Genomic DNA, 13268 nt, shown 5'->3' with positions numbered 1-13268 from the left:
ATTTTTTCAAGTAGAGTAGTTTTCCTTTGAGAATAGCTTTCGTCCATCAATTAGCAAGCTTCTTCTGAGAGCCTATAGAAGTTGGCTTGAGCCCTAGCGGACTTGTGCCAGCTGACCAAGTGACAGTTGCGACAAGAGCTAGTACTTGTGCATATAGCACCGTCGCTTTCAAGTTTGTACGAACTACCGGGTTGATAAAATGAGAGACATGAAGCCCCAGGAGTTGTAGCATTATTGCTACAATACTGGAGCTCACCAATGTCCTTGCAAGGTGGTTGTTGATTATTGGAAGCTATGATGGCCATTATGTCAGGCTAGGTGGTCGCACTCCCTTGATCGTGAGCATGATTGTGATCAAGATGGAAGACTTCATAGTCTGGATTGATTGTTTAGCAGTGATAATTAGTGGGCTCATTCACAAAAGCTTCTATTTCACTAACCCTTTTTATAGAGTTGTCAGATTCAATTTCCAAAGGTTTTAATTACACTATAGAGTTGAGTTCTGAGAGAGTTGTGATTCACAGTGTTAAGTATAGCAGCTATGACACTTGAGTGAAGACAAGCATAGTAGATGTATCAAACTCTATTATAAGCTTACCTGCATATTATAAGGGACTTGGTTGGCTTTTTTATAATTTTATAAACAAGTTCCATTTCGTGGAAATGTGAAAAAAACAGTGATATTGCCACCATGTGGCTCTTGTCATATATGGTTTTATACTTTTTCAAAAAATTCTCTAAGAGTTCACAATGCTAAGATTCACTAGGACCTTACAAAGTTTTATTATTTAGTGAAAGACTCACCAAGATCTTAAAAGATTTTATAATTGAGTAAAATATTTGCCATGCCTGGTGAGAGATTCGCCAAAAAATTATATATACATATTATATTATTGATAAAATCGCCTTTCATTTTTCCTATATACCATGGAGATTCGCCCATTTATTATACATATAAATTTGGGGGGGTTCTTAAAATTCTCCCTGTTTATGACTCTGTTTCCATGGCTACGACCGCACCTTAACCAGGGGAGTGCACTACATATAGTAGAATGTGTGGCATTGACGGTCGCATAGGCAATTGAGGAGTTTTTGCGGGCTATAAAGGTAGGGGGGTTGAAGTCTCGCACAGGTGGTGTAACCACCTGACTAGCCATAGGGAGCACATTCTCAGTGCTCCAGGCAGTTGAAAGAGAGCATGAGACTATAAAAGAGTTTGTTTGGGAGTTGCGTGATGAGGGAGGTGCACGCAGGATCAACATATCACAGGGTTCGCAACCACGCACGAGGAGGTGTGCTGCCGCGCGGGTAGGTTTGGAAGTGACTGTTGGTGTCACTATTCATGACGAGATGTCTGATTTAAGGCAAAAGGGAGCAAGTGACAGGAATTTAAGACACGCATTAAGGGCTAGATTTGGGGCAATCTATCGCGAAGAAAGCATTGATGGCCCAGAATTAGGGGGAACAGTTGAATTCGAATTCAAAAGGTGCTATAAAACTCTGGGGGCTAACCACAAGACAAAACTTGTTCATTTGAGATTTGAGCAGTTGATTAGAGCACAGAGTGTTTAGCATCGAGCAATATTTGAGCCCCGAAGTTTGCGAACGACCACAACCAACTCAAATAGGATGACAACTACCAGAAGGGGATTGGGCTCAACAGAAAGAACCACCCATGAGGCTGCACAAAACCCCACGGCACATGATGTTCCTGAAGACATTGGGTCACGCTGGAAATCCAGAAATTGCCCCAGACGCCGAGGCCCAAGAAAGATAAGCAGGCATTGGGACTAGTGGGGAAATTGTGCTTAAGACATTAATAAATATTATTTACTGTCACTTATTGTTTGTTGTGTTCTCAAATGAAGAACCTGGAAAACCTGGTCTTTAACTCTTAATACATGTATGACCAAAACATCTTAGAATGCCATTTGTTGCTAGATATAAACGATGAATGAAGAAAGTTTGAAGGAGAAGTTACAAATAATATGCTGATCTTTCACAGAAATTACTATCTGTAACTTAGAGTAACTATAATAATGAGAACTGAATTATAGACAATATGTTGGTCTTTCACATAAAATATTATCTATAACTTAGAAAGGAAGTGAGGACTTCAAGTATAGGAGCGCTCTTTTAAGGAATTTTAACTTTATTTACATAAGCAAATAAAGACCTGCAGCTTTATCACTATACTTGAAAAGAAGAAAACATGGAATGACACATGACAGAGAAACTTACAAAATTACATGCAACAACTCATGGAAACTTCTGATTCTTTCATTAATCAACGATGATATCAGGAACATAGTGGCCTAGTCTCCGAGTTCTCCAAAATTCCAACCCTTTCATAGTAAATTTTCCTCTTTTTATACATTGTGGAATAGTTGTTGATTTCTGAAACTACCCAAACTATCTGACTGCTTTTCTAAATATATGAAGTAAAAAGTATTACAAAATTTTATAGAGGGTAAAGGACACCTCAAAGAACATGAAATAATCAAGAACATAACTGAACTCAGAAGGGGATGATAACTGCTAGCTTGCTCTATTGCTCCAATTCCGAATTTCTCTATAAATGCCATAATGATGCTTAATTCGTTTTAGACATAATGAAACACGTTTAGTTTTTATAATCCTGGCTTACATGGGCATTCTGATTGGCCAAAATGCAAAGAAACATATTGTATTTTCTTCCTCTTCAGCTTCGGCTCTAACCCTGATTTTCCACTTTACATAACGAAATTAACACGAACTTTTGATTAACCGGAACTCAAAAGAGTTAATTATGCTTTATAAACCTATCAAATCCACCTGTACAGTGCTCCGTTGACTTTAATTGCAAATTGAAATTGGCCTGATAACCCTTGTAAAGCTTAACTTATGCACCCTTAGGCTGCATAACTATGAAAATTTTGGAATTATGCGTAAATGTTTTATATCTGTGCTATTCTATCATAAACCTTTTATAATGAAAATATATGATAAAACATGCTTTTTCCGCTTCCAATACGGGCTCCGCATAATTTCCGAGGTATAATTTCCCACCGATTCATCTCCACCGTAGATCTATGCTTTTCAAATTAGACGGTCTGTAAAGGTTTCGAGCGAGACATAAGACTGGAGAATACCTGCCCGAAATGGGCGGTTTCCTCTCTTCGCCTGACTACTAGGTGTTGAATGCTGAGTGGAATTGGGTGATTTCCAATAAAAACCATCTACTGCTTTTGCTCTGCCCAAAAACCTGTCTTATAACTTGAAAACTGCCTTTTTGCATGCCTTGCGGATTTGCCGGACTTATATAACATAATATGTATCACTATCGGATCCAACCCGCAATCGACATGTCATATATATATATATATATATATATATAAAGTGCTATGGGATGATCGCGGACCCATCGGGGCTTTAAAATATAATATATATATGCTTCGAGTCCGGCCTTTCTATTATAATCCTTTATAATAGAAATTCATATAAAACAACGTAAATGAAAATATATATGAATATCAATAAAAATATTTACAACCCGCGATAAGATGGACACACTGAATTATAAAGTATAGCACATAAACTATTGGGTCCGGCCCTTATCGCAGATTGCGATCGGTGGGGTCACGTACATATAATATAAGTGCTATGTGTTGTTCCAGACCCACCATCATTATAAGACATGGCATATAACATATTGGGTCCGGAACCCAATCGCGAATAACAATCATCGCTTGTCCACAAAACCAATCGTCCATAATCATTGCAGACCCGGTGAACTTATAAAACACAACATATATTATTTTAGGTCTGGTGTTAATGCTTTAACACTTGTTTCCTTTGTAAAATCTGATATATTTCTTCATTTCTTTTATGTTTTGATTCCAATACACAACTTATTACATCTCCCTCTTGCCTTATCTTTTTTCAAAATATTTTTCAAGTGATTTTGTGAATGAAACAATGAATGAAACAAACAAAAAAATACATGTTACAACATCTGGCTCCACCTGGAGATAGTGCTTTTGCCACAGAAGCACTAAGAACCGCAGATTAGTGCCTTCACTTCAGGCATGGAGTCATATATTGCTTTGCATAAAATGAAATACTATGCCATTTGTACAATGATTTCACTCCAGCATTCACAATGAAATGATGCTTATTCTTTACAACTAGAAGTAGTGCTTTAAGTATTGCCCATTAATAGGAAAATGTAGAGTTTCACCATTAAGATTCTCAAGGATGAAGGTATTATTGGATCTCACTTGAGAAATTCTAAAAGGGCCATACCAGAGAGGATCCAACTTCCCATGTTTACCCTTATCTTCTCTTCTAGTATCCCATCTCAATACTAAATCTGCAACTTTGAAATCAATTTCCTTGGCTTTCCTATCAAAAATATTTTTCATCTTGGATTGATACATAATCAAGTTGTCTCTTACCTTGTCCCCATTCTTGCTTAGCTCCACCACTTTGTTCCTTCTTCTTATCAAAGCATTTGGTTCTTCTTTCGCCTCTTGAATCATTGCAATCACTAGCTTTACAAGTTGACTTGGAAACAAAGCTTGAGTTCCATATACTAATTCAAAAGGTGATTTCCCTGTAGATCTTCTTGTAGTTATTCTAGTAGCCCACAGAGAAAACTTTAACTTAGAATCCCAATCTCTTTGATTTTTTGCAATGGTTTTCTTAAGGATCTTCATCAAAGTTTTGTTAGTAGATTTAGCTAATCCATTTCCTTGAGGATGGTAAGCTATTGAATGGGACAAAATAACATTATACTTGTGACAAAAAGCAATGAACTTACTTGAGTTGAAGACTTGAGCATTGTCTGTTATAATTTTAATGGGGCATCCAAATCTGCTGAAAATATTTTCTTCCAGGAACTTCATTACTATCTGATCATTTGCTCTCTTAGTAGGAATTGCCTCTACCCATTTGGTGAAGTAATCAGTTGTTGTGAGAACCCACCTATGTTGTCTGCTTGAAGGTGGATTGATTTCTCCAACAAAGTCCAATCCCCATTGCCTAAATGGCTCCTCTATGAAAACTGGAATCAAAGGTAAAGGAGCTAATCTCTTCTTCTTAGCAAAAAGCTGACACTTCTGACAACTTCTAACAAACTTATATGTATCACCAAATAAAGTAGGCCAATAAAATCCTACCTGAAGGATATTATGTGTAGTTACTTTCCAACTGTAATGTCCTCCACAAAACCCCTCATGATAATATTTGTTTTTTTCTATAAATTCATCCTCTGTTAAACATAGCAATAGAATTCCAACAGGATCCTTCCAGTACAATCTGCCTTGCACAATCACATATGGATGTTCCTTAATCTTTAGTGCCCTATACTTTGTTCTATCTAAGGATTGGGGACAAGAAAGAAAGCACAAATAATGAATTATATGCTTATACCATTCTGAACACAAAAATTTGTACCTGATCTTCATACCTGGATTTTTCTCTCCTTCACTTTCTTCAGCTGCTTTTTCATCCACAGGTGCCATCAAGTTAATTCCCAATGCCTAAAAGTTTGATTCTGTTAACATTTTTGCGCCAATCCTTGTCCTTTCACCAACTTTGTGGGTTTTATGTCCAAATCATATTCCTGGATCTTGGTAATCCACTTTCCTATTCTGCCTTCTACATCTCCTTGTAGTAATACATCTTTCATTGCAACATTTGGCACATAAGCAATGATTTGGGATTGCAGCACATAAGTTCTAAAAGCTTTCAGGGCTTTTACCAAAGCATACACCTGTTTCTCAAGAATATTATATTTCAGCTCATAATCCCTAAGAATCTTACTGAAGAATGCAACTGACTAATCTCTCTCTTCATCATTCTTCTGCAGTAAGACAACAACTATTGAACTTGATGATGCAAATCAAAAAATTTGAAAATGCTTTTGGTAATCAGGATTGATTAAGATTGGAGCTACCTGTAATGCCTCTTTAATCGTAGAAAATGTTTCTCTAGCTTCTTTGGTCCAACTCACTTCATTCCCTTTTTTTAGCATATTAGTAATTTCTTTTAAAAATTTTCAATAGTTGGATACAAATCTTCTCAGGAAGTTTATCTTTCCTAGAAACTTTTGAATATCCTTTTTACTCCTGGGTAATGGTATTTTCTGCACAGCTTGTACTCTGGCTGGATCTATCTTCACTCCTTCTATGGAAACAATGTGTCCCAATAGTTTTCCTTCTTTTAGAGCAAAAATGGATTTCTTGGGATTTAAGGAAAGTCAAAATCTTCTACATTTATCAAAAGTCATCTTCAGATGATCCAAATGTTCTTCATCAGACATTGAGAAAACAATAATATCATCTAAATATATTACTACAAACTTATCTCCAACAAAAACAATGTCCATAGCCCTTTGAAATGTAGCACTTGCATTCATCAATCCGAAAGGAATTCTGGCATACATAAATGTTCCCCAGGGGGTTGTGAATGCTATTTTCTTCTGATCCTCCTTATCCACAACCACCTAGTTATAACCAGAAAATCCATCTAGCATTGACATGCTAAAAGATCCTGTTACCTTTAGCAACACATGATCCATATTAGGCAATGGATAGTTATCTTTCAAAGAGGCCCTGTTGAGATTTCTGAAGTCCACACCCAACCTTATTTCTCCATTTTTCTTTCTCACAGGTACTAGATTAGCCACCCAATCAGAATACCTAAGTCAGACTATGATTTTGGCATCAAGAAACTTCTTGACCTCCTTTTCAATTGATGGTAGAAGCGGAGGATTTATCTGCCTAAGCTTCTGTTTGTAGGGTTTAACTCCCTCTTTCAAAGGAATCTTATGCTAGATAATATTTCCATCATAGGTTTTGAGATCTTCATAGGACCATGCAAAGACATCAACATAATTCTTGAAAAGTTTAATATATCTTTCTTGAAAATTAGGTGAAACTCCAGCATATAATTTTACTAACTTGGGATTCTCCTGATTTCCAATGTTATGATCCTGAATATGTTCATCCTATGACATTTTCCCTGAGTCCACAACCACATCATTAGAATTAAAAATCCTTTCAAGAGGAATAAGTCCCTTTGGCAAAATATTATCTTTTAATTGAAATATCTTCTGATTTGTTATTGAATATTTTAAACCACTGGCTCTTGCAATTTTTGTTGTCTCTTCTTCGTACTGATCAAGTTTTGTGCCATGGAAGTCTTCAACCATAGTCAAAAACTTCTTAATTTGCTGGTCATCTTCAAAAACTTGCCAGTTATTAACATTACCAGGAACAGAAGGTCTGTGTTTCATTTCTACTTCATATCTTAGTCTTGGATTAATAGGAGGCTTGAAAGTGCTAGCAGCCACAACCAATGAATCTACCAATCTATTCTCATCTCTTGGAATGAATTGAATGTTAAAATCTTCAAAGAAGTTTTCAATCAAATCCCATACCTCATTTTTGTATGCCGGAGCCTAGGACGCTTTGTTTGCAGTGATATTTTATTTGCTTAATAATTAGCTCTGAATCTCCAAAAGCATAAATTGACTTGACTCCTATATGTTTGGCTGTTTGTAGAGAAATAATCAAGGGCTCATATTCTGCCACATTGTTAGTTGCCTCGAACTCTAATATGAAAGAAAAAGGGAACATATTACCTCCAGGTGCAATTAGAAGAAAACCAACACTTGTTCCTTCCTTGGAATAAGCTCAATCAAAAAAAAAATTCCACACTTCTCCCGTTTGTAGCTCTGTAATTACATTCACTGAAGCAAGTTGCTTCTGATTATCCTCAGCTAGCTTTGCATTATCATGCAGTGTGAAACAAGCAAAGTCATCCTTCTCCTAACTATATACAGGTGAATTGCTTGCTCTATTTTTTGTAATTGCCTTTACAAACCTAGTTTCTCTATACAATCTCCTCTCCTCCCCACCAAAAATTGGTATAACAACATATGTAAAATCTAGTTTCAAAACACCTCCCAATTTAGCCTCCCAGGACCTAGATAGAAGCATTCCAAATCTAGCAGGAATATCTGCTACTACAAAATCCATGACCAAGCTTCTAGCTAGAATTTGGGCTAGTGACATTTCCATATCCTTAATAACCCCCAGACACTTGACCTTATTTGAATCAAAAGAATACAAATCCCTGTAAGGTTTGGTAACTTGTAGATTTAGTTGCTTCATCACTGACAAAGGCATAATATTATGTGAAGCTCTCGAATCAAACGTGCAATTGTGTAAGAGGAAATCATGAACTAATAGGGAAATATAAAAAGGAGGTATTGAAGAATCTACTTCCTCTACATGTGGACCAAAAACCACTACTGGTTTATCTTCCTACAGATTTACAGTGTCACTCTTATTTTCTTTTAAATTAATAAACTCAGAAATCTCCTTTTGATAAGTAGGTGTTTTTGCCAATTCTATAAGGGGAACTTGTATTCTTACCTTTTCCAGCTCCTTGGTAAGAATAAAAAAGGGACCCTATTTAGTAGTCTTTTCATTCTCATCTTCACCTTTCTTCATGACTGGAATTATTTGAGGAATTGAAACAAGTTTCTCCAAAGGAATTCTTCCAGTTTGATCTTGAGAAGATCACCTCGAAGTATCCGTGTCTTGCCATTTGCATTTTCTATTGCTTTCCTTTATTTACTTGTTTTACAGGTTGAGATTCTTGTGGAGTCGCCTTTGGTGAGGAAGTTGAAACTTGCTGCTCACTTTCATTTTCTTGATTTCTTGATATTTTCCTAGATCTCAGGTCATATTTCTTATGTAGTTCAGCCTGCATGAAATCATAGAATTGTTTCCAGTATTCATAAATTTCATTTTCATCATGAATAGCATTTGCTTCATCATACACATACTCTTTTCCTTCAATGTGGAGTTCATCTTCATCAACTACATATAATGTAGAAATTTGATCTTCTGGTTATTCTTCACCAAGATCTGCTTCTATATATAATGGTGCTTGAATTGGATTTTGATCTTTTCTTTCCTTTTGCAAAATTTGCAAAGGTTTTCTTCTGAATTGGGGATTAAAGTTCTTATTATCCTGTGTTTGTCTCTGAGAGTTCTTATTTTCTAACTCTAACCTACTTAACTTATCTGACATAGTTTTAATTACATTACACATATCCTCCAATGATTGACTTTGAGAGGATTATATCTTTGCCTTTCCCTTGTCTTGGGTAGGTTGTGTTTCTGGTGTTTTTCCTGCAGCCACCAAATTCGCTTCTATCTCTAAAGCATTTGTTTGGATTTGATCAAGGGTTGGAGCTCTTCTTTCCCTTATTGTGAATCCAAAATTTGATTCAAAAGCCCCTACAAAATTTATTTTTACACCAGTAGGAGGAGGCTTTGCTGGGAGACTATTGTACAATTCTGACAAATTTGGCCACAGTTTCATCAAACTTCTTTTTTATGGCATTAAACTCTGTTAATGAATATCCATGGTCTCTTTTTTCTTCCCATCTCTGAATAAACACATGTTCCATCTCTTCCCAAGAAGGAATGGTATTATTGGGAAGTCCTTTGAACCATTTCCTTGCTTCTCCATCCAAGGACTGAACAAAGAGTCTTAGAACAACATCTAAATGTTCAACATTTAGGCTTTCTGCAAAATTACAAAATACTACTACATGATTCTTTGTTTTCTGTTCATCTTCTCCAGAAAAACATGGAAGAGTTTTAAGGTAATCCTGTGGCATTTGATTGAAAGGTTGTGGTAGTTTAAGAGGTGCATACCTATTCACTAAGAATGCGGGTGTTGCCATGTTTACTGAACTTTGATTACCAACAGATGTGGAACTTGATTGAGAGGTAAATGGAATGTGCAAAGGAGGTAATGTGGTTATTGGTTGAGGTTGAATAATTACAGCAGGTAAATGAAAAGTAACAGACTCAAAAGATTGGTCTTGATAGCTAGGTTCTTGAAATGAAGATGATGAAAAAGATGACTCTTTATCAAATGAATGTTCAAGTGAGTTTCTGCCTGATACATACAATGTAGGAATTGGTGTAATTAGAATCTTATACCTTCCAACCCTCTTAGAAAATAGTCTTTCAGGATCTGAAAGAGCTTGAACTTTCTTTTGTGAAGTGTCTAATCTTGTATGGGGCCTTCTTGAAGCCATATTTATTTCTTTGATTCAAAACGGCCAAATATTTCCTCCTCACTGAACAACAAGAGGAAAATATTGAAACCCAGGGAAAAATCTTCTTATCTTCTCTCCCTGGCAATGGTGCCAATTAATGTTGTTCCTTAAGAAACCAATTTCTTGGCTGTGGGGAAATTGTGCTTAAGACATTAATAAATATTATTTATTGTCACTTATTGTTTGTTGTGTTCTCAAATGAAGGACTTGGAAAACTTGGTCTTTAACTCTTAATACATGTATGACCAGAACATATCAGAATGCCATTTGTTGTTAGATATAAATGATGAATGAAGAAAGTTTGAAGGAGAAGTTAAAGATAATATGTTGATCTTTCACAAAAACTGCTATTTGTAACTTAGAGGAACTATAATAATGAGAACTGAATTATAGACAATATGCTGGTCTTTCACAGAAACTATTATCTATAACTTAGAAAGGAAGCGAGGACTTCAAGTATAGGAGCACTCTTTTAAGGAATTTTAACTTTATCTACATAAGCAAATAAAGACCTGTAGCGTCATTACTATACTTGAAAAGAAAAAAACATGGCATGACACATGACAGAGAAACTTACAAAATTATATGCAACAACTCATGGAAACTTCTGATTCTTTCATTAATCAATGATGATATCAGGAATACAGTGGCCTAGTCTCCGATTTCTCCAAAATTCCAACCCTTTCTTAGTAAATTTTCCTCTTTTTATACATTGTGGAACAGTTGTTGATTTCTGAAACTGCCCAAACTATCTAACTGCTTTTCTAACTATATGAAGTAAAAACTATTACAGAATTTTATAGAGGGTAAAAGACACCTCAAAGAACATGAAATAATCAAGAACATAACTTAATTTAGAAGGGAATGATAATTGTTGGCTTGCTCTGTTGATCCGCTGCCGAATTTATTTGTAAATGCCCTAATGATGCTTAATTCATTTTAGCCATAATGAAACACGTTTAGTTTGTATAATCCTAGGCTTACATGGGCATTCTGATTGGCCAAAATGCAAAGAAACATACCGGATTGTCCTCCTCTTCAGCTTCGGCTCTAACCCTGATTTTCCTCTTTACATAGTGAAATTAATGCGAACTTCTGATTAACTAGAACTCAAAAGAGTTAATTCTGCTTTATACACCTGTCAAATCCACCCGTACAATGCTCCGCTGACTTTCATCACAAATCGCAGTTGGCCCGATAACCCCTGTAAAACTTAAGTTATGCACCCTTAGGCCGCATAACTATGAAACAATTGGAATTATGCATAAATATTTTATATCTATGCTTTTCTATTGTAAAACTTTTATAATGAAAATATATGATAAAACATGCTTTTTCTGCTTCCAATACGGGCTCCGCACAATTTCCGAGGTATACTTTCCTGCCAATTCATCCCCACCGTAGATCTGTGCTTTTCAGATCAAACGTCTTGTAAAGGTTTCAGGCGAGTAATCCTGGAGAATACCTACCCAAAATGGGTGGTTTCCTCTCTCCGCCTAACTGCTACATGTTGAATGCTGAGTGGAATCAGGTGAGTTCCAATAAAAACCATCTACTGCTTTTTCTCCCTCGAAAACTTGTCTTATAACTTGAAAACTGCCTTTTCGCATGCCTTGCGGATCTGCCAGACTTATATAACATAATATATATCACTATTGGATCCAGCCGGCAATCGGCAGGCTGAACTCGAAGCATATATATATTATATTTTAAAGCCCCAGCGGGTCCGGGATCATCCCATAGCACTTTATCTATCTATATATATATATATATATATATATATATAAAGTGCTATGGGATGATCCCGGACCCGCCGGGGCTTTAAAATATAATATATATATGCTTCGAGTCCGGCCTTTCTATTATAATCCTTTATAATAGAAATTCATATAAAACAGCGTAAACGAAAATATATATGATATTAACAAAAATCTTTACAACCCGTGATAAGATAGACGCACTGAATTTTAAAGTATAGCACATAAACTATTGGGTCCGGCCCTTATCGCAGATCGCGATTGGCGAGGTCACGTACATATAATATAAGTGCTCTGTGTTGTTCCAGATTTTCCATCATTATAAGACATGGCATATAACATATTGGGTCCGGAACCCAATTGCGAATCACAATTGGCGCTTGTCCACTGAACCAACCATCCATAATCATTGCGGACCCGTCGAACTTATAAAACACAACATATATTATTTTGGGTCCGGTGTTAATGCTTTAACACTTGTTTCCTTTGTAAAATCCGATATATTTCTTCATTTATTTTATGTTTTGATTCCGATATACAACTTATTACATCTCCCTCTTGCCTTATCTTTTTTCAAAATATTTTTCAAGTGATTTTTTGAATGAAACAAACAACAAAATATATGTTACGACATCCCCGAGGAATCCACGGTTCGGTAAACTTTCAATGGAAGAAAAGGGCAAGGCTGTCACCATTGAGACAGATGACGAGGAGGAGGACCTACAGGCTCTCGTCGATGAGATAGAGGCAACAGAAGACATGGAAGAGGACATCCAGCCGGTGCGCTTTGCAGCGAAATTGCTCGAGTACGTCCCTCCGCGAAAAGGGAAAGCTAAGATACCCAAGGACTTGGATGCCACTAAGAGCACACTCTAGACCCCGCTCCTCCCTAATGGAATTTTATTTGAGGGCTCTCACCTAGGTCACGTACCCACAATGAAGTTTGAAGATTGGGACTGAGCGGACAGCGAAAAGTTCCCACACTTAGAGACGGGGAGCCTCATGAAGCTGAGCATGGAGGGGTCAGTCACAACACTAGAGCCGCGAAAATGGCTGCATGGTGTGGAGAAGGCCAGATTACTTCATCTGTTGTGGATTCCACAATTTCACTGTGCGCCTATCACTATTTTCGTCATTAGGCAGCTGCTTTGCCTGGTGCATGATGGGTATTTATGGCTACCGGAGCCTATTCCCATCACAGCGGATCTCATCCATAAGATTTCCAGGCTCTGCTGTAAGGGAAAGGACCCCACTGTGATAGTAGGAAAAAGCGGAGATTTGGTGCTCGCAGAGGCCATGAAGAAAAAATACAAATTGGAGAAGAAAAAGAGGGGTTACGCAATCAGCAGCATTAAAGATAAAGGGGTGCACGTAGCCACCTA

Source organism: Pinus tabuliformis, chromosome 6, assembly GCF_031772625.1.
Source record: "Pinus tabuliformis cultivar Carrire ecotype Pingquan chromosome 6, CPIR1, whole genome shotgun sequence".
In the NCBI taxonomy this organism is placed as follows: Eukaryota; Viridiplantae; Streptophyta; class Pinopsida; order Pinales; family Pinaceae; genus Pinus; species Pinus tabuliformis.
This window is presented reverse-complemented; position numbering follows the sequence as displayed.